This window comes from Perca fluviatilis, chromosome 3, assembly GCF_010015445.1.
Source record: "Perca fluviatilis chromosome 3, GENO_Pfluv_1.0, whole genome shotgun sequence".
Taxonomy (NCBI): Eukaryota; Metazoa; Chordata; class Actinopteri; order Perciformes; family Percidae; genus Perca; species Perca fluviatilis.
In genome coordinates, this window is record NC_053114.1 from 11,302,154 (window position 1) to 11,322,789 (window position 20,636).

The 20,636-nt window shown below is 42.9% G+C and overlaps 1 long non-coding RNA gene across 1 annotated transcript in view; it reads left to right on the top strand.

Moving 5' to 3' along the window:
* Positions 1–1,439: 1,439 nt before the first annotated feature.
* LOC120556080 overlaps positions 1,440–20,636 on the top strand; it is a 21,618-nt gene continuing 2,421 nt past the window's right edge. The window contains exons 1-2 of the long non-coding RNA XR_005638791.1: positions 1,440–1,563; positions 6,739–6,742. This is a non-coding gene — a long non-coding RNA (uncharacterized LOC120556080). The remainder of the gene's footprint in view (positions 1,564–6,738; positions 6,743–20,636) is intronic.

A 20,636-nucleotide genomic window follows, 5' to 3' on the forward strand; every position in this document is an offset into this window, starting at 1 on the left:
GACGGTGGCGGCACGACCGTCCATAGATTGATCGACCCTCTCTGTTAATAAGTGAAGTGGCACACAGATTTCCAGGGGACACAAAACCGTGACCCAAGGGCGTGAAATTAACCTACCGTTAGCCTTTTTCTCATATCACCTTTTTCTCATATTAACTTTCCAATTCAAATAATCGGACAAAATACACAACTAGAAAATGCATTTCCTGCAGAAAATGCGTGGGAATGCTGAACGGCTGAATTGCTAAAGCTAACTGGATAAATAGCTTAAATCCGTAAGAAGAAGTTGAAGTAGTGAGAATAGTTGAAAAAGTGGAAATCAGTTTAATAAGTATGAATTTCATTAAAAAGTTAAAAGTTTATGCTGAACTGAACTGTTTGCTTTAAAAGGTTGAATAATGACAAAATATGTAGAACAATGTGAGTTTGGAGTATATTTTCTAACTGATAATGACTTACATATGCAGAAATATGAAACAAATTGTATGAAAAATCTTAAAGCTCAAATGCATTGCACTGCACTGCTGAAACATCTGGAAAATGTTCAGAGTTGGAAGCTAAACTGCATTACCTACATAAGTGAAGAGCTTCTTAGAAAAGCTGGAAGCTGAACGGTAATACTGTTAAAGATGAAAGTTGAAAAGGCTGAAAGAAGAAATATTTTTATTATTATCAGATATATACACTGCATAGAATGAGAAAGCATCAATCTAGCTGAGATGAGATGTGAAATATATTAGGTGAAAAGAATGGGGCTGAACAAGAAGAAAGAGGAAAGAGAGGAGAGAAAGAGAGAAGAAAGAAGAGCAGGAGAGAAGAGACGAGAAGAGAGAGGAGAGAAAGAGAATAAAGAGAGAAGGAGAGAGAGAGGAAAGAGAGGAGAGGAAAAGAAAGAGAGCAACTTTGACTAAAATTGACTAAAAAGGCTGAAAGTTTGAATACTTTGTATTATTATCAGCCATATCCATTGCGTAGAACAAACAAGCATGACCCTAAAGAGCTGAGAGGTGGATATATTGGCTGAAAAGAAACGGGCTATATACATGGATGAAATCACAAATCACAAATGACCCTGGAGGGAGGGAGGGAGAGACAGAAGGAGGGAGGGAGAGAGGGAGTGAGAGAGGAAGGGAGGGAGGTAGAGAGAGGAGTGATAGAGAGAGAGAGAGAGCGAGAGAGATTGAGAAGGAGGAAGGGAGAGAGACAGAGAGGGAGGGAGAGAGGGAGGTAGAGAGGGAGTAAGGGAGACAGAGAAAAGAGAAGGGAGGGAGGGAGGAAGGGAGGCAGAGGGAGGAAGGGAGACAGAGGGAGGAAGACAGAAGTAGGGCAGGAGACAGCGAGAGACGGAGAATGAGGGAGGAGGGAGACAAAAACAAAAACAGAGGAGGAGACACAGACATATTAGGAGACAGACAGACAGACAGAAAGACAGACCAGAACAAGAGAATAGAACAGAGAAGACAGACAAACAGAAGTGGAAGGCAACAGATCTAGACTACTGGTCATATTACTGCCTGTAGTATCTGTATAGACTACTGTTCATATTACTGCCTGTAGTATCTGTGTGTGTGTCTGTGAAAGTGTTGTCATGGTAACCAATGGCCTGTGAATGTTTATAAACATGTTTTGATAGTTTAATCAAGTTAACGAGCCTGTCACCTGCTGAATCTGTCAGCTGTGCTGTGCTACAGCTATTCAGAGACCCTGAGAGCGAGCTCTCAAATAAAGCCTCAGACTGGCAAAACTATAACTCCTATCAGTCAAATGACATGATCCAGAGCACCACAAGGCCTTTGTGAACGTATCGGTATAAAATTTATAATTTATATGTATAAACTTAAAAATGTGGGCATATCAGCGATTTAAAAAAGTGATTTGTTCTGCATTTCGCTTGGAAATGCGAAGAAAGTTATACAGGAGAGTGGATGGAGGCAGTTGTGTTACTCTTGTCATTTGGAAGCTCAACCAGCCAAAAGTAAAAGGCGTATCACAAACCTGAGCACATTGGCTGAAACGAGACAAAAATACCTACGTTTTGATGTATAAATTGTGTATGACAAGTAGATATTGTGGGCGTGAGAACAATTTATAGAGAAGGGATAAAGATAATTTTTTTGAAGCTTCACCCTCTGAATGATGACATCATCACTCTAATAAGCCACATACACACTCTGTTTAATCGATAAAATTTCCTGAAATGATCACTAAACTTAAACAGCTTTTTCACAAAAAGTGTACAAGATATCAAACTGAAAAGTAGTAGCCGGATAACTGAATATTGTGTGAACATTTTAAAGTTTGGTTGGCGTCTGTAGGTGAAAGTATGAAGTAGCTGAAACTTTTGGGAGCGGAAGAAGATTTTAAGGATTTGAAGCCTGCTCTCATTCACTTCAATGTTAAAAAAGTGTTAAAAAGCGGAATATTTAAAAAAGTATAAATAGTAGAAAAAACGTTGAAGAAGTCACATCATTAGCTGAAAGAGGTGAACATTTTAAAAGTTGAATGGTTTAAATAGGTGAAAGTATGCAGAAGTTACAGAGTGCCAAAAAATGTACGGAAGACGGAATAAGAATAATAAACAAAATGGCCGACACGAATAACAATAGTTGGAATGCTGTAGAACAGCATTCCCACTAACTAGAAAATGCATTTCCTGCAGAAAATGCGTGGGAATGCTGAATAGCTGAATTGCTAAAGCTAAACTGGGTGAATAGCTTAAATCCGTAAGAAGAAGTTGAAGTAGTGAGAGTAGTAGAAAAAGTGGAAATTGTTTTAATAAGTATGAATTTCATTGAAAAGTTGAATAACACCACTAATGTATAAAATAATTTATTTTCTAACTGGAATTATGAATAAGTATGGAAGACTTACAAATGCTGTGAGAAACACTGATGAAAATGCAGAAATATGGAACAAATTGTTTGAAAAATCTCAAATGCATTGCACTACACAGCTGAAAGACTTGGAAGTTGGAAGCTGAACTGAACATAAGTTAAGAGCTGAAATACATTTGTAGAAAAGCTGGAAGCTAAACTGTAATACTGTCAAAAGTGGAAGTTTCAATACATTGACTAAAAAGACTTATCAGCTATATCCATTGCACAGAACAAACAGAGAGACAGAGAGAAAGAGAGGGATAGAGAGAGACAGAGAGAAAGAGAGAGAGAGAGGGGGAAAGATAGATAGAGAGAGAGAGGGGAGGGAGAGACAGTGAGGGAGAAGGAGGGATGAAAGAGGAGAGAGAGAGAGAGAAAGAAAGAGAGGGACAGGGAGAGAGAGAGAGAGGGAAAGAGAAAGGTGGACAGAGAGAGAAAGAGAGAGAGAGGGATAGAGATGGAGAGAGAGAATGGAATAGAGAGAGAGGGAGGGATGGAGAGAGGAGAGAGAGAGAAAAAGAGAGAGGGAAAGAGATAGAGAGGGGGAGAGAGAGAAGACAGACAAACAGACAGACAAACCAGAACAAGAGAATAGAACAGAGAAGACAGACAGACAGACAGACAAGGACAGAGGAAGAGGACAAGAACAGAGAAGACAGACAGACAAGGACAGAGGAAGAGGACAAGAACAGAGAAGACAGACAGAGAGAAGTAGAGACTACTGTTCATATTACTGCCTGTAGTATCTGTGTGTGTCTGTGAAAGTGTTGTCATGGTAACCAATGACTAATCAGTTAATGCGTGACACCTGCTTAAACTATCAGCTGGGCCAAACTGCAGCTCAGAGACCCTGAGAACAAGCTCTCAAATAACGGCTCAGACTGGCAAAACTGTAACTGCTATCAGTCAAATGACGTCATCCTGAGCACCATCCAGGCCTTTGTGAATGTATCGGTATAAGATTTATATGGATAAATGTAAAAATGTGGGCATATCAGCGATTTAAAAAAGTGGTTCGTTCTGCTCTTCGCTGGAAAATATGTAGGACTTTTATCATTGCAGCGGATGAGGGAAAATGTGTTACTCTCATCATTTGGAAGTTTGCTGAGCCCAAAGTATAAGACATATCGCTTAACCGAGCACATTTCTGAAACTAGACAAAAATACCTACGTTTTGATGTATAAATTGTGTATGACAGGTAAAGATTGTGGGTGTACGAGCAATTTATAGAGAAGGGACAAAGATAATTTTTTTTAAGCTTCACCCTCTGAGCATTGACATCATCACTCTAACCAACTGTCAGGGTCCCACCGTCACCTGCATTCACTCCTCCCTCTCATTCTCCAGCACTCACTCCTCCCACTGATTCATACTCCTCGTCACTCACGCCGATCAGACGCTCCCAGTCCCCTCAGTACTAATTACACCCACCTGCACCTCATCAAGCCACATCCTCAGTTCACCACCTGCAGCTAATCAACAACCACCTACATAAGCAGCACAGACACACATGCACTTTGTCTAGTCTCGTTTCTACACGACGCTCTGACTCACTCACGTTAAAGCCTAGTCTATCCAAGTTTGCCTTACCAGTACTTCGTATCCTGTTGTCTGCTGCTGCTCTAAACCTGCCTACTCAGCTACCAGATTCCTGCCTGTTGCTTCCTGCTCTTTGTTGGATCATTGTTAATAAAGATCTACTTCACTACTCCAGTCTGTCTCCTGGTCGTCCGTGACAGAAGATTAGACCAAGATGCAAGATCCAACAGAGACCGCGGTGGATTCTGTTCACGATCCATTCACGGAGCTCGTACAGGCGGTTCGTTAATCTCTCCTGCCTTCTCCGCCTGTTAATCCGCCCACCGTGCCTGAAGAGATCCTCCGCTCAGCACAGAGACATTTGCTTCCGCAAACACCGGCTTCTTCGGCTACAGCTGCTGCCGCAGCTTCGAGTCCCATTGCCCGACCAGCGACATTCACTGGAGAGGCGGAGGACTGCAGTGGATTTCTCCTCCAGGTGTTGCTGTATTTCCAGATGCAAGCCCACCTGTTTAACAACGACACGGCCCGAGTGGCCTTTATGATCTCCCTGCTGTCAGGCTGTGCTCTCCAGTGGGCCCAGTCGTTATGGAACTCTAACTCCCGGTTGGTGACATCTTTGTCGGCTTTCATTCAACACTTCAAGGAAGTTTTCGGGCAGGTGGCGGCAGACCTTACTGTGCATGATCAACTTTACCGGCTTCGCCAGGGAGGATCGTCTGTGAGTACATATGCTCTCCAGTTTCGCACTTTAGCAGCTGCTAGTGGTTGGAACGAGACAGCCCTCATAACGGCATTCAGAGATGGTCTCCACCCTGATGTTCGTCAGCTAGTAGTAGTGTATGATGACACCATGGGACTGGAAAACCTCATACAAAAGACTGTACGTGTGGCTCAACGCTTGTCTGTCTGTGAACCCTCTGCCACGGCTGTTTCCTCTCCTCCTTCGGTGTCGCCTAGCAGTATTCCAGCCGCTGAACCTATGCAAGTCGATTCTGCTCGCCTGTCACCTGCTGAGCGTCAGTGCCGCCTAGGGCTCAGGCTTTGTCTGTACTGTGGAGGGGAAAAACACTTCATCAGAGACTGCCCTATCCGTCCCCAGCGCCCAGCGGTGAGTGCCATTCAACTCCCTCCAAGAATTGAGACCCTGATTCGCACTCCTGTACAAGTATTGACTACACGTATCTGTGTCACAGCGCATGCCCTCATCGACTCAGGCTCAGCGGGGAATTTCATCTCCATTCCCCTCCTTCAGACGTTAGGGGTCAACAAACGTCGGCGCCCGCGGGATTTGGAAATTCACACCATCCAAGGAAAGCCGCTAGGAAAAGGTCGGATTCGCCATGTCTCCCCTACACTGACGCTCCGGGTGGGCAGTTTGCACTCTGAAAAACTCACCTTCATGGTACTAGAAGACTGCACAGCCGAAATCATCCTGGGAAGGCCATGGCTAGTGCAACATCAACCTACCATCGACTGGACAACTGGAGAGGTTCTACAATGGGGAGAGGACTGTATTCATGCATGCGTAACACCGCTCCAGAGGAACTCTCCTCCAAAACCCCCTTCTTCATCCACAAGCAATGGACCCCAGTTTCCCGTCTGTTCTACCACCATCGAGAGCCCCGATGTTCTTCATCAAGTGGACCTTCCCGTTGTTTACAAAGACTTCGAGGACGTGTTCAATAAACAACTGGCTACTAAGTTGCCTCCACATCGACCCTGGGACTGTGCTGTTGACCTGAACCCCGAAGACATCGTCCCTAAGGGACGGGTCTATCCCCTCTCCATCCCAGAACAGAAAGCCATGGAGGAATATGTGAAGGAGGCCCTTCAGCAGCAGTTCATTCGCCCATCCACATCTCCTGCCGCTTCCAGTTTCTTTTTTGTGGTCAAAAAGGATGGAGGTTTGAGACCATGCATTGACTATAGATCCCTTAACTCCCAAACCATAAAGTTCAAATATCCCCTTCCTCTGGTTCCGGCGGCCCTGGAGCAGCTGCGGGGAGCCCGCATCTTCACGAAGTTGGATTTACGAAGCGCCTACAACCTGATCCGCATCCGTCGAGGTGACGAATGGAAGACAGCCTTTGTCACCCCCTCTGGACATTATGAGTATCAGGTCATGCCTTTCGGACTGGCTAATGCTCCAGCTGTATTCCAGGGATTCATGAACGAGGTCTTTCGGGAATTCCTCAACCGCTTCGTCGTGGTCTACATTGATAACATCCTCATCTATTCCTCTTCTCTCTCTGAACACCAACTACACGTCCGTCAAGTGCTGAAGAAACTCAAAGAGAACGACCTGTATCTGAAGCTGGAGAAATGTGAGTTCCACACCCCATCTGTGCAGTTTCTGGGTTATGTCATCGACCAACACGGGGTCCAGATGGACCAAAAGAAAGTGGACACCATCCGTCATTGGCCTCTTCCCTCCACCATCAAGGACCTCCAGCGGTTTCTGGGATTTGCCAATTTTTATAGACGTTTCATCCTTGGCTACAGTGACATCAGTGCTCCTCTGACCTCGGCCCTCAAGGGGCAGCCCAAATCCCTGTCCCTGACTCAGGAGGCCATCACCGCCTTTACTCGTCTCAAGGATGCCTTCATAACCGCTCCCATCCTCGCTCATCCTAACCCGAACCTGCCCTTTGTTGTTGAGGTTGACGCGTCCTCCACTGGGGCGGGAGCGGTACTGTCACAACGGCAAGGAACGCCTCCCAGACTCCATCCCTGTGCCTTCTTCTCCAAGAAGCTTTCTACAGCAGAACAGAATTACGACATCGGAAACCGAGAACTACTGGCTATCAAACTGGCCCTTGAGGAGTGGAGACATTGGTTAGAGGGAGCCAATCACCAGTTCGAGGTCATAACAGATCATCGCAACCTGGAATACATCAGAGAGGCAAAACAATTGAACCCTCGCCAGGCCCGTTGGGCTCTCTTCTTCACTCGTTTTGACTTCCACATCACCTATAGACCAGGCAGTAACAATGGCAAGGCTGATGCCCTCTCTCGTCTCCATCAGTCAACTGCTGAGGATCTCCAACCTGAACCCATCATACCTCCTGCCTTGATCGTCAATCCTATCGTCTGGGACATCGTCGAACAGATCACCCAGGCAAACCTTCACCTTCCCGCTCCGCCAGGAGGTCCCAAAGGGGTGGTCTTCGTTCCTCCTCAGTTCTGTACCATCCTGCTGGACTCAGCCCACACTGTTCCGGCTTCGGGACATCCGGGTAGGAAGCGTACCCTCTCCCTCCTCCGCCAACCGTACTGGTGGCCCACCATCTCTCAGGATGTGTCCCGTTATGTTACCGGCTGTTCAGTTTGTGCCATAACCAACACCCCCAGAAATCTCCCAGAAGGCAAGCTCATGCCCGTTCCTGTTCCTCGACGCCCATGGTCCCACTTAGGGATAGACTTCATGACTGACCTTCCTTTATCTGCCACACCTGCATCCTGGTAGTAGTGGACAGGTTCTCCAAGGGGTGTAGGCTGATTCCTCTACCCGGGCTTCCCACTGCCCTCATGACGGCAGAAGCACTCTTCTGTCATGTGTTCAGGAACTTCGGCATTCCAGAGGACATCGTCTCGGACAGAGGACCTCAGTTCATCTCCAGAGTTTGGCAAGCCTTCTTCAGACTCCTGGGAGTGACAGTCTCTGTCTATCGTCAGGTTATCACCCTCAGACAAACGGACAAACAGAACGGAAGATCCAAGAAATCGGACGTCATCTCAGGACCTACTGCTACCAGAACCAGAACAGTTGGAGCCGTTTCCTCCCCTGGGCAGAATATGCCCAGAACTCCCTTCGTCAAACCACCACAGGTCTCACCCCTTTCCAATGCATCCTGGGTTATCAACCCCCGCTTTTCCCTTGGTCCGGTGAGCCATCAAAGGTGCCTGCCGTCAACCACTGGTTCCAAAGCAGTGAGAGAGTATGGAATGCGGCTCACGTACAGCTTCAACAGGCTGTCCGCAAGCACAAGGACCATGCAGACCGACGTCGGTCCGAAACTCCACAGTACCAACCCGGCCAGAAAGTGTGGCTGTCCACTCGGGACCTTCGCCTTCGGGGTCGGCGTCTCGAGTATCTGGTAGACTGGGAGGACTACGGGCCGGAGGAGTAGTCGTGGGTACCTCGTGAAGACATCCTGGACCCCGCTCTCCTCGACCAGTTCCACGCCGACCGTCCAGATCTCAGGCCTCGTCGCCGTGGTCGACCCTCAGCCGTCGGGAGCTGCCTTGGGAGGAGGGGGTACTGTCAGGGTCCCACCGTCACCTGCATTCACTCCTCCCTCTCATTCTCCAGCACTCACTCCTCCCACTGATTCATACTCGTCACTCACGCCGATCAGACGCTCCCAGTCCCCTCAGTACTAATTACACACACCTGCACCTCATCAAGCCACATCCTCTGTTCACCACCTGCAGCTAATCAACAACCACCTACATAAGCAGCACAGACAAACATGCACTTTGTCTAGTCTCGTTTCTACACGATGCTCTGACTCACTCACGTTAAAGCCTAGTCTATCCAAGTTTGCCTTACCAGTACTTCATATCCTGTTGTCTGCTGCTGCTCTAAACCTGCCTACTCAGCTACCAGATTCCTGCCTGTTGCTTCCTGCACTTTGTTGGATCATTGTTAATAAAGATCTGCTTCACTACTCCAGTCTGTCTCCTGGTCGTCCGTGACACCAGCCACATACACACTCTGTTTAATCGATAAAATTTCCTGAAATGATCACTAAACTTAAACAGCTTTTTCAGAAAAACTGTAAAAGATATCAAACTGAAAAGTAGTAGCCGGATAGCTGAATATTTTATGAACACTTTAAAGTTTGTTTGGCGTCTGTAGGTGAAAGTATGAAGGAGCTGAAACTTTTGGGTCTGGAAGAAGATTTTAATGATTTGAAGCCTGCTCTCATTCACTTCAATGTTAAAAAAAGTGTTAAAAAGCTTAAAATTTTAAAAAGTATAAATAGTAGAAAAAAGAGTTGAAGAAGTCCCATCATTAGCTGAAAGAGCTGAATATTTGAAAAGTTGAATGGTTTAAATAGGTGAAAGTATGCAGAAGTTACAGAGAGCCAAAAAACGTACGGAATAATAATAAGAAAAACTAGAAAATGCATTTCCTGCAGAAAATGCGTGGGAATGCTGAATAGCTGAATTGCTAAAGCTAACTGGATGAATAGCTCAAATCTGTAAGTGAAGTTGAAATAGTGAGAATAGTTGAAAAAGTGGAAATTGTTAAAAAGTTCAAAGTTGACGCTAAACTGTATTGTTGGCTGTAAAAGTTGAAAAATGACAAAATATGTAGAACATTGTGAGGTCTTTAGCTGAAGCAGAAGAATAGTTGAAAAAGTGGAAATTGGTTCAATAAGTATGAATTTCATTGAAAAGTTGAAGAACACCACTAATAAAATATAATATAATATAATATATAATAATAAAATAAGTTCTTGAAATACATTTGTAGAAAAGCGGTAAGCTAAACTGTAAAACTGTCAAAAGTGGAAGTTTCAATAAATTAACTAAAAAGACTTATTATCAGCTATATCCATTGCATAGAACAAACAAAAAAAAAATGGAGAGAGAAAGGGAAAGAAAAAGAGAAAAGGGGGATGGAGGGAGGGGAGAAGGAGGGATGGAGAGAAGGAGAGAAAGAGAGAAAAAAAGGGAGGAGAGAGAGGGGATGGAGAGAAGGGGGATGAGAGAGAGAGGGAGAGAGAGGATAGAGGAGAGAGGATGCAAAGGGAAAGAAAGAGACAGAGAGAGAGAAGGAAAGAGAGTGATAAGAGAGAGAAAGGAAGAGAGAGAAGAGAGAGAGGGAAAGAGGAGAGAGGGATGGAGACAGAAAGAGAGAGACAGGATAGAGAGGCAAAAGGGAAAGAAAGAGACAGAGAGAGAGAGGGAAAGAGAGTGATAGATAGAGAGAAAGGAAGAGAGGGGGAGGGAGAGAGGGAGACGATAAGGAGGAGAGAGGCAGATGGAAAAAGAGAGATAGAGAGGGGAGCAAAGAAGACAGACAGACAGACCAGAACAAGAAAGAACAGAGAAGAAATACAGACTGGAAAGTTCCCTGAAAAGATGAATGTATTTGAGTGAAAGAAGAATGGAAGTGAATAGTAGAATAGTGGAAATTGAAAGGAAAGTTAGCATAAAAGTGACGTTAAATTGAACTGTTTGCTTTAAAGGTTGAATAATGACAAAATTATGTAGAACATTGGGAGTGTATAGATTTTCTAACTGATAATGACTCACATATGCAGAAATATGAAACAAATTAATACTGTAATACTGTTAAAGATGAAAGTTGAAAAAGGCTGAAAGAAGAAATATTTTTATTATTATCAGATATATACACTGCATAGAACAAAAAGCACCAATCTAGCTGAGATGAGATGTGAAATATATTAGGTGAAAAGAATGGGCGGTCTGAACAAGAAGAAAGAGAGGAAAGAGAGGAGAGAAAGAGAGAAGAAAGGAGAGCAGGAGAGAAGAGACGAAAAAGAGAAGAGAGAAGAGAGAAAGAGAATAAAGAGAGAAGGAGAGAGAGAGGAAAGAGAGGAGAGGGAAAAGAAAGACAGCAACTTTGACTAAAATTGACTAAAAAGGCTGAAAGTTTAAAGACTTTGTATTATTATCAGCCATATCCATTGCGTAGAACAAACAAGCATGACCCTAAAGAGCTGAGAGGTGGATATATTGGCTGAAAAGAAACGGGCTATATACATGGATGAAATCACAAATGACCCTGGAGGGAGAGACAGAAGGAGGAAGGGAGAGAGGAAGTGAGAGAGAGGAAGGGAGGGAGAGAGAGAGAGACAGAGAAGGATTGATGAAGGAGAGAGAGATTGAGAAGGATGGAGGGAGGGAGAGACAGAGGGAGGGAGAGACAGACGGAGGGAGAGACAGAGGGAGGGAGACTAAAGGAAGGAAGGAGGGGAACAGAGGAGGGAGGAAGACAGAGAAAAGAGAAAGGAGGGAGGGAGGCGTAGAGAAAGAGAGGGAGACAGGAGGGAGGGAGACAGACAGATAAGGAGACAGACAGACAGACAGACAGACAGAAGTGGAACGCAAATGATATAGACTGATGATCATAGTTAGTCTAGTTAGTTGACTCCTACAGCAAGCCTGACTAAAATTGACTAAAAAGACTGAAAGTTTAAAGACTTTGTATTATTATCAGCCATATCCATTGCGAAAAAAACAAGAATGAGCAGGAGCAAGAGGTGGATATATTCGAAGCAAAGAACGGGCATATACATGGATGAAATCACAAAACACAAAAATGACCCTGGAGAAGAAAAGAAGGAAGGGAGAGAGGGATTGAGAGAGGAAGGGAGGGGAGGGGGAAGAGAGAGAGAGAGAGAGAGAGAGGATGGAGAGAGAGAAAGGGGGGGAGGGAGAGAAGGAGGGAGGAAGACTGAAGGAAGGAAGGAGGGGAACAGAGGAGGGAGGAAGACAAAAAAGAGAAAGGAGGGAGGGAGGCATAGAGAAAGAGAGAGGGAGACAGGAGGGAGGGATACAGACAGAGGGAGGGAGGGAGACACAGACAGATAAGGAGACAGACAGACAGACAGACAGACAGACAGACACACAGACAGACAGCCAGACAGAAGTGGAACGCAAATGATATAGACTGATGATCATAGTTAGTCTAGTTAGTTGACTCCTACAGCAAGCCTGGACTAATCAGGTAGACTGTCTGTGAAAGGGTTGTCATGGTTACTAAGGGCCTGGGGCCATGTCTATAAACATCTCTTTGATGTGTTAACGATCGCACCTGCTCTTAATATGTCTCCTGTAGCACACCGCAGCAATTCAGACACTGAGAGCAAGCTCTCAAATAAAGCCTCACACTGCCAAAACTATAACTCCTATCAGTCAAATGACGTCATCGTGAGCACCACAAGGCCTTTGTGAACTTATCGGTATAAAATTTATGTTGATAAACTTAGAAATGCGGGCATATCAGCGATTTCAAAAAGTGGTTCGCTGTGTGTTTCGCTGGGAAATGCAAAGAAAGTCATACAGGAGAGTGAATGGAGGGAGTTGTGTTACTCTTGTCGTTTGGAAGCTCAACCAGCCTAAAGTAAAAGGCGTATCACAGAAGTACCTACGTTTTGATGTATGAATTGTGTATGACAAGTAGATATTGTGGGCGTGAGAGCAGTTTTTAGAGAAGGAACAAAGATAATTTTTTCGAAGCTTCACACTCTGGATGATGACATCATCACTCTAAGCAGCGCAATACACACTCTGTTTAATCGACAAAATTTCCTGAAATGATCACTAAACTTAAACAGCTTTTTCACAAAAACTGTAAAAGATATCAAACTGAAAAGATAAGTTTGGATAGCTGAATATTTTGTGAACATTTTAAAGTTTGTTTGGCGTCTGTAGGTGAAAGTATGAAGGAGCTGAAACTTTTGGGAGCGGAAGAAGATTTTAAGGAGTTGAACGCTGCTCTCATTGACTTCAATGTTAAAAAAAAGTGTTAAAAAGCTTAAAATTTTAAAAAGTATAAATACTAGAAAAAAAGTTGAAGAAGTCCCATCATTAGCTTAAAGAGCTGAACATTTGAAAAGTTGAATGGTTTAAATAGGTGAAAGTAGTTTACAGAGAAGTTACAGAGAGCCAAAAAACGTACGGAATAATAAAGCGAAGAATAACTAGAAAATGCATTTCCTGCAGAAAATGCGTGGGAATGCTGAATAGCTGAATTGCTAAAGCTAAATTGGATGAATAGCTGAAATACGTAAGAAGAAGTTGAAGTAGTGAAAATAGTTGAAAACGCGGAAATCGGTTTAATAAGTATGAATTTCATTAAAAAGTTAAAACTTTATGCTAAACTGAACTGTTTGCTTTAAGGGTTGAATAATGACAAATATGTAGAACATTGTGAGGTCTGAGTAGATTTTCTAACTGATAATGACTCACATATGCAGAAATATGAAACAAATTAATACTGTAATACTGTTAAAGATGAAAGTTGAAAAGGCTGAAAGAAGACATATTTTTATTATTATCAGATATATAGACTGCATAGAACAAAAAAGCATCAATCTAGCTGAGATATGAAATATATTAGGTGAAAAGAATGGGTCTGAACAATAGGAAAGAGAGGAGAGAAAGAGAGAAGAAAGGAGAGCAGGAGAGAAGAGACGAGAAGAGAGAGGAGAGAAAGAGAATAAAGAGAGAAGGAGAGAGAGAGGAAAGAGAGGAAAGAGAGGAGAGGAAAAGAAAGACAGCAACTTTGACTAAAATTGACTAAAGAGGCTGAAAGTTAAAATACTTTTTATTATTATCAGCCATATCCATTGCGTAGAACAAACAAGCATGACCCTAAAGAGCTGAGAGGTGGATATATTGCCTGAAAAGAAACGGGCTATATACATGGATGAAATCACAAATGACCCTGGAGGGAGAGACAGAAGAAGAAAGGGAGAGAGGGAGTGAAAGAGAGGAAGGGAGGGAGAGAGACAGACAGACAGAGAAGGAGTGATGGAAGGAGAGAGATATTGAGAAGGATGGAAGGAGGGGAACAGAGGAGGGAGGAAGACAGAGAAAAGAGAAAGAAGGGAGGGAGGCATAGAGCAAGAGAGGGAGACAGGAGGGAGGGACACAGACAGATAAGGAGACAGACAGACAGACAGAGAGACACACAGACAGACAGACAGACAGACAGACAGACAGACAGAAGTGGAACGCAAATGATCGAGACTGATGATCATAGTTAGTCTAGTTAGTTGACTCCTACAGCAAGCCTGGAGTAATCAGGTAGACTGGCTGTGAAAGGGTTGTCATGGTTACTAAGGGCCTGGGCCATGTTTATAAACATCTCTTTGATCTGTTAACGATCGCACCTGGTCTTAATATGTCTCCTGTAGCACACCGCAGCAATTCAGACACTGAGAGCGGGCTCTCAAACAAAGCCTCGGACTGGCAAAACTATAACTCCTATCAGTCAAATGATGTCATCGTGAGCACCACAAGGCCTTTGTGAACGTATCGGTATAAAATGTATGTTGATAAACTTAGAAATGTGGGCATATCAGCGATTTAAAAAAGTGGTTTGTTCAGTGTTTCGCTGGGAAATATCCACGAGTTTTAACATTGGACCCAATGGAGAAAGATTTGGACATCTTGCCATTTGGAAGCTCAACCAGCCAAAAGTAAAAGGCGTATCACAAAGCTGAGTAGAATGCCTGAAACTAGACAAAAATACCTACGTTTTGATGTATAAATTGTGTATGACAAGTAGATATTGTGGGCGTGAGAGCAGTTTACAGACAAGGAACTAAGATAATTTTTTCGAAGCTTCACCCTCTAGCTGTGATGTCATCCACTCTAAGCAGCGCAATACACACTCTGTTTAATCGATAAAATTTCCTGAAATGATCACTAAACTTAAACAGCTTTTTCACAAAAACTGTAAAAGATATCAAACTGAAAAGCACAAGCCGGATAGCTGAATATTTTGTGAACATTTAAAAGTTTGTTTGGCGTCTGTAGATGAAAGTATGAAGGAGCTGAAACTTTTGGGAGCGGAAGAAGATTTTAAGGAGTTGAACGCTGCTCTCATTGACTTCAATGTTAAAAAAAGTGTTAAAAAGCTTAAAATTTTAAAAAGTATAAATAGTAGAAAAAAAGTTGAAGAAGTCCCATCATTAGCTGAAAGAGCTGAACATTTGAAAAGTTGAATGGTTACATAGGTGAAAGTATGCAGAAGTTACAGAGAGCCAAAAAACGTACGGAATAATAAAGCGAAGAATAACTAGAAAATGCATTTCCTGCAGAAAATGCGTGGGAATACTGAATAGCTGAATTGCTAAAGCTAAACTGGTTGAATAGCTTAAATCCATAAGAAGAAGTTGAAGTAGTGAAAATAGTTAAAAAAGCGGAAATCGTTTTAATAAGTATGAATTTCATTAAAAAGTTCAAAGTTTATTCTAAACTGAACTGTTTGCTTTAAAGGTTGAATAATGACAACATATGTAGAACATTGTGAGGTCTGAGTAGATTTTCTAACTGATAATGACTCACATATGCAGAAATATGAAACAAATTAATACTGTAATACTGTTAAAGATGAAAGTTGAAAAGGCTGAAAGAAGAAATATTTTTATTATTATCAGATATATACACTGCATAGAACGAAAAAGCATCAATCTAGCTGAGATGAGATGTGAAATATATTAGGTGAAAAAACTGGGGCTGAACAAGAAGAAAGAGAGGAAAGAGACAAGGAGAGAAAGAGAGAAGAAAGAAGAGCAGGAGAGAGGAGAGAAAAGAGAGGAGAGAAAGAGAATAAAGAGAGGAGAGAAAGAATAAAGAGGAGAGAGAGAGGAAAGAGAGGAGAGAAAAAAGAGAGGAAAGATAGAAAAAATTAGAAAGAGAGCAACTTTGACTAAAATTGACTAAAAAGGCTTAAAGTTTGACTGTCTGTGAAAGGGTTGTCATGGCTACTAAGTGTCTGTCACGTGTTTATAAACATGCTTTGTGTATGTGTGTCTGTGTATGTCTTCATGTGTGTGTGTGTGTCTGTGTGTGCTTGCGTGTGTGTGTTTGTGTGTCTGTGTGTCTGTCTGTGTGTGTGTTTGTGTGTCTGTGTCTCTGTGTGTGTCTTTGTGTGTGCGTGTGTGTGTGTGTAGGTGTGTGTCTGTCTGTCTGTCTGTGTGTGTGTGTGCTTGCGTGTGTGTGTGTCTGTGTGAGCTTGCGTGTGTGTGTGTGTCTGTGGTTCTGTCTGTGTGTGTGTTTGTGTGTCTGTGTCTCTGTGTGTGTGTCTTTGTGTGTGTGTGTTTGTGTAGGTGTGTGCTGTCTGTCTGTCTGTGTGTGTGGCGTGTAAGGTGTGAGAGAGAGTGGTGTGAGAGGATGTGTGTGTGTGTGTCTGTCGATCTGTTGTGTGTGTGTGTGTGTGTTTGTGTGTGTGTGTGTGTTTGTGTGTGTGTGTGTATGTGTGTCTGTGGTTTGTGTGTGTGTGTGTGTTTGTGTGTGTGTGTGTGTAGGTTTATGTGTCTGTTTGTGTGTGTGTGTGTGTATAGTGTGTGTGGTTTTGTGTGTGTATGTGTGTTTGTCTGTATAAAGCGTGTGTATGTGTGTGTGCTACGCTAAACTGGATGAATAGCTTAAATACGTAAGAATAAGTTGAAGTAGCGAGAGTGGTTGAAAAGGTACAACATCATCCTACACTGGGACACATTGATAGATGTACCACAGTAGGATTTGAACCTTGGTCCTTCACACCAAAGCCCTGCAGCATAACCACTGCACTATCTTTAGATCAGACAAGCAATTTTCCTTCAGTATTTATAAAGCCTCCCTTTGATCATTAATCGCCACACCTAATGAGTGAGAGACAGTTTGAGAGAACCCTTCAAACAAGCCTTAATAAATCCACAACAGTACATGCTATCGAAACAGCGACTTGACCGTTAGAGACACACGGCCTTTGTGAATGTGTCGGTATAAAATGTATATTTATAAACATAAAAATGTGGGCATGTCAGCGATTTAAAAAAGTGGTTCGTTCTGCTCTTCGCTGGAAAATATAGACGCCTTTTATCATTGGAGCGGATGGAGAGAAATTTGTTGAACTCGTCATTTGGAAGCTCGCTGAGCCAAAAGTATGAGACGTATCGCATGACTGAGCAGATTTTCTGAAACTAGACAAAAATACCTACGTTTTGATGTATAAATTGTGTATGGCAAGTAGATATTGTGGGCGTGAGAGCAGTTTACAGACAAGGAAGTAAGATAATTTTTTCGAAGCTTCACCCTCTAGCTCTGACATCATCCACTCTAGCAAACGCAATACACACTCTGTTTAATCGATAAAATTTCCTGAAATGATCACTAAACTTAAACAGGCTTTTCACAAAAACTGTAAAAGATATCAAACTGAAAAGCACAAGCCGGATAGCTGAATATTTAGTGAACATTTAAAAGTTTGATTGACGTCTGTAGTGGAAGAATGTAGAAGGAGCTGATACATCTTTGGGAGCGGAAGAAGATTTTAAGGATTTGAACGCTGCTCTCATTGACCTTCAATGTAAAAAAAAAGTGTTAAAAAGCTTAAAATTTTAAAAAGTATAAATAGTAGAAAAAGTTGAAGAAGTCCCATCATTAGCGGAAAGAGCTGAACATTTGAAAAGTTGAATGGTTTAAATAGGTGAAAGTATGCAGAAGTTACAGAGAGCCAAAAACGTAACGAAGAAAAACTAAAAATGCATTCCCTGCGGAAAATGCGTGGAACGCTGAATAGCTGAATTGCTAAAGCCAACTGGATGAATAGCTGAAATCTGTAAGAAGAAGTTGAAATAGTGAGAATAGTTGAAAAAGTGGAAATCGTTAAAAAGTTAGCCTTTAAAAGCTGAAAAATGACAAAATATGTAGAACATTGTGGAGCTCTTTAGCTGAAGCTGAAGAATAGTTGAAAAAGTGGAAATTGGTCTCAATAAGTAAAAGAAAGTAAGAGAGGGAGGGAGGAGGGATGGAGAAGAAGAAGGAGAGAGAAAAAGAGAAAGAGAGAGAGGGAGGAGAAGGCGGGATGAGAGAGAAGGAGAGAGAGAAAAAGAGAGAGAGAGACAGAGAGAGGAGGGAGAAGGAGGGATGGAGAGAGGACAGAGAGAGAGAAAAGAGAGAAACAGGAGAGAAAGAAAAGACAAACAGAGAGATAGAGAGGGAGGGAGAAGGGGAGGAGAAAGAAGGAGAGAGAGAGAAACTGTAAGAAGAAGTTGAAATAGTGAGAGAATAGTTGAAAAAAGTGGAAATCAAAAAGTTGGCTTTAAAAAAAGCTGAAAAATGACAAAATAGAGAACATTGTGGAGCTTAGCTGAAGCTGAAGAATAGCTGGAAAAAGTGGAAATTGGTCCAATAAGAAAGAAAGAAGAGAGGGAGGGAGGAGGGATGGAGAAAGAAGAAGAGAGAGAGAAAAAGAGAAAGAGAAGGGAGAGGGAGGAGAAGGGGGATGAGAGAGAAGGAGAGAGAGAGAGAAAAAAGAGAAAGAGACAGGAGAGAGAAGAAGGATGGAGAGAGAAGGAGAGAGAAAAAGAGAGAAAGAGAGAGACAGAGAGAGAGAGGGAGAAGGAGGGATGGAGAGAGACAGAGAGAGAAAAAGAGAGAGAAACAGGAGAGAGAGAGAAAGAAAAGAGAAACAAGAGAAGAGAGGAGGAGAATGGATGGAGAAGGAGAGAGAGAGAAGTAAAGAAGAAGAAAAGAGAAAAAAAAGAAAAAGAAAAAAAGAGAAGAGGAAAGGAAGGAGAGAGAGAGAAAGAGAAAGAGAAGGAGGAGGAGGAGAGGAGAGGGAGAAAGAGAAAGAGAAGGAGAGAGAGAGGAAAAGAAAAGAGAAGGAGGGAGAAGGAGAGAGAAAGAGAGAGAAAAAGAGAAAGAAGAGAAGAGGAGGAGAAGGAGGGAGAGAGAGGAAGAGAGGAGGGAGAAGGAAAGGAGAGAGAGAAGGAGAGAGAGAGAAAAGAGGAAAGAGACAGGAGAGAGGAGGGAGGAAAGAGAGAGGAAGGAGAGAGAGAGACAGAGAGAGGAGGGAGAAGGAGATGAGAGGAAGAGAGAGAAAAAAAAGAGAAAAGGGAGAGAGAGAGGAAAGAAAAGAGAAACAGAGAGAAGAGAGGAGAAGATGAGAGAGAAGGAGAGAGAGAGAAAAAGAGAGAGAGAGCAGAGAGAGAGGAAGGAGAGGAGGGATGAGAGGACAGGAGAGGAAAGGAGAGAGAAGGAGAGAGAAAAAGAGAAAGAGACAGAGGAGAAATGGAGAGAGAAGGAGAGAGAGAGACAGAGAGAGGAGAAGGGATGGAGAGAGGACAGAGAGAGAAAAAGAGAGAAACAGAGAGAGAGAGAGAAAGAAAAAGAGAAAAGAGAGAGATGGATGAGGAGAGAAGGAGAGAGAGAGAAAGAAAAAGAGAGAGAGAGAGACAGAGAGGGAGGGAGGAAAGGATGGAGAGAGAGAAGGAGAGAGAGAGAAAAAGAGAAAGAGACAGGGAGAGGGAGGGAGAATGATGGAGAGAGAAGGAGAGAGAGAGAAAAGAGAAAGAGAGAGACAGAGAGAGAGAAGGAATGGATGGAGAGGACAGAGAGAGGGAGGGAGGAAGGAGAATGGAGAGAGAGAAGGAGAGAAAGAGAAAGAGACAGGAGGGAGGAAAGTGGATGAGAGAGAAGGAGAGAGAGACAGAGAGAAGGAGGGATGGAGAGGACAGAGAAAGAGAGAGGAATAGGAGAGAGAGAGAGAGAAAGAAAGAAAAAGAGATAGAGGGAAGGTGGATGGAGAGAAGGAGAGAGAGAAAAGAGAGAGAGAGAGAGAGGGAAGGAGAAGGGGATGGAGAGAAGAGGGGAGGAAGGAGATGGAGAGAGAGAGAGAAAGAGAGAGAGAAAGAGATAGAGAGGGGAGGAAGAAAGAGATAGAGAGAGGGAGAGATGGAAGGAGGGGGTAGCCAGGGGACATGGTGGAAACAGGAATGAATGGAAGGTGGATATAAATATGGATGGAATGGAATCGTCAGCCATGCTGTGCTGCAGCTATTCAGAGTCCCTGAGAGCGAAGCTCTCAAACAAAGCCTCACAGTGGAAATAACGATAACTGCTATCAGTCAAATGATCGCGAATCCTGAGCACCACAAGGCCTTTGTGAACGTAATCGGTATAAACATTTATATGGATAAATGTAAAAATGTGGTCATATCAGCGATTTCAAAAGTGGTTCGTTCAGTGTTTCGCTGGGAAATATCCACGAAGTTTTAACATTGGAGCCAATGAAGAAAGAAATGGATATCTTGTCATTTGGAAGTTCAACGAGCCAAAAGTACGAAGACGTATTGCATAACTGAGCAGATCTTCTGAAACTAGACAAAAATACCTACGTTTTGATGTATAAATTGTGTATGACAAGTAGATATTGTGGGCGTGAGAACAATTTATTGAGAAGAGACAAAGAAAATTTTTCGAAGCTTCAACCTCTAGCTATGACATCATCCACTCTAAGCAGCGCAATACACACTCTGTTTAATCGATAAATTTTCCTGAAATGATCACTAAACTTAAACAGCTTTTTAAAAAAACTGTAAAAGATATCAAACTGAAAAGTAGCCCCCGGATAGCTGAATATTTTGTGAACATTTTAAAGTTTGATTCACGTATGTAGGTGGAAGAATGTAGGAGGAGATACATTTTGAAGCAGAAGAAGATTTTAAGGAGTTGAAGCCGGCC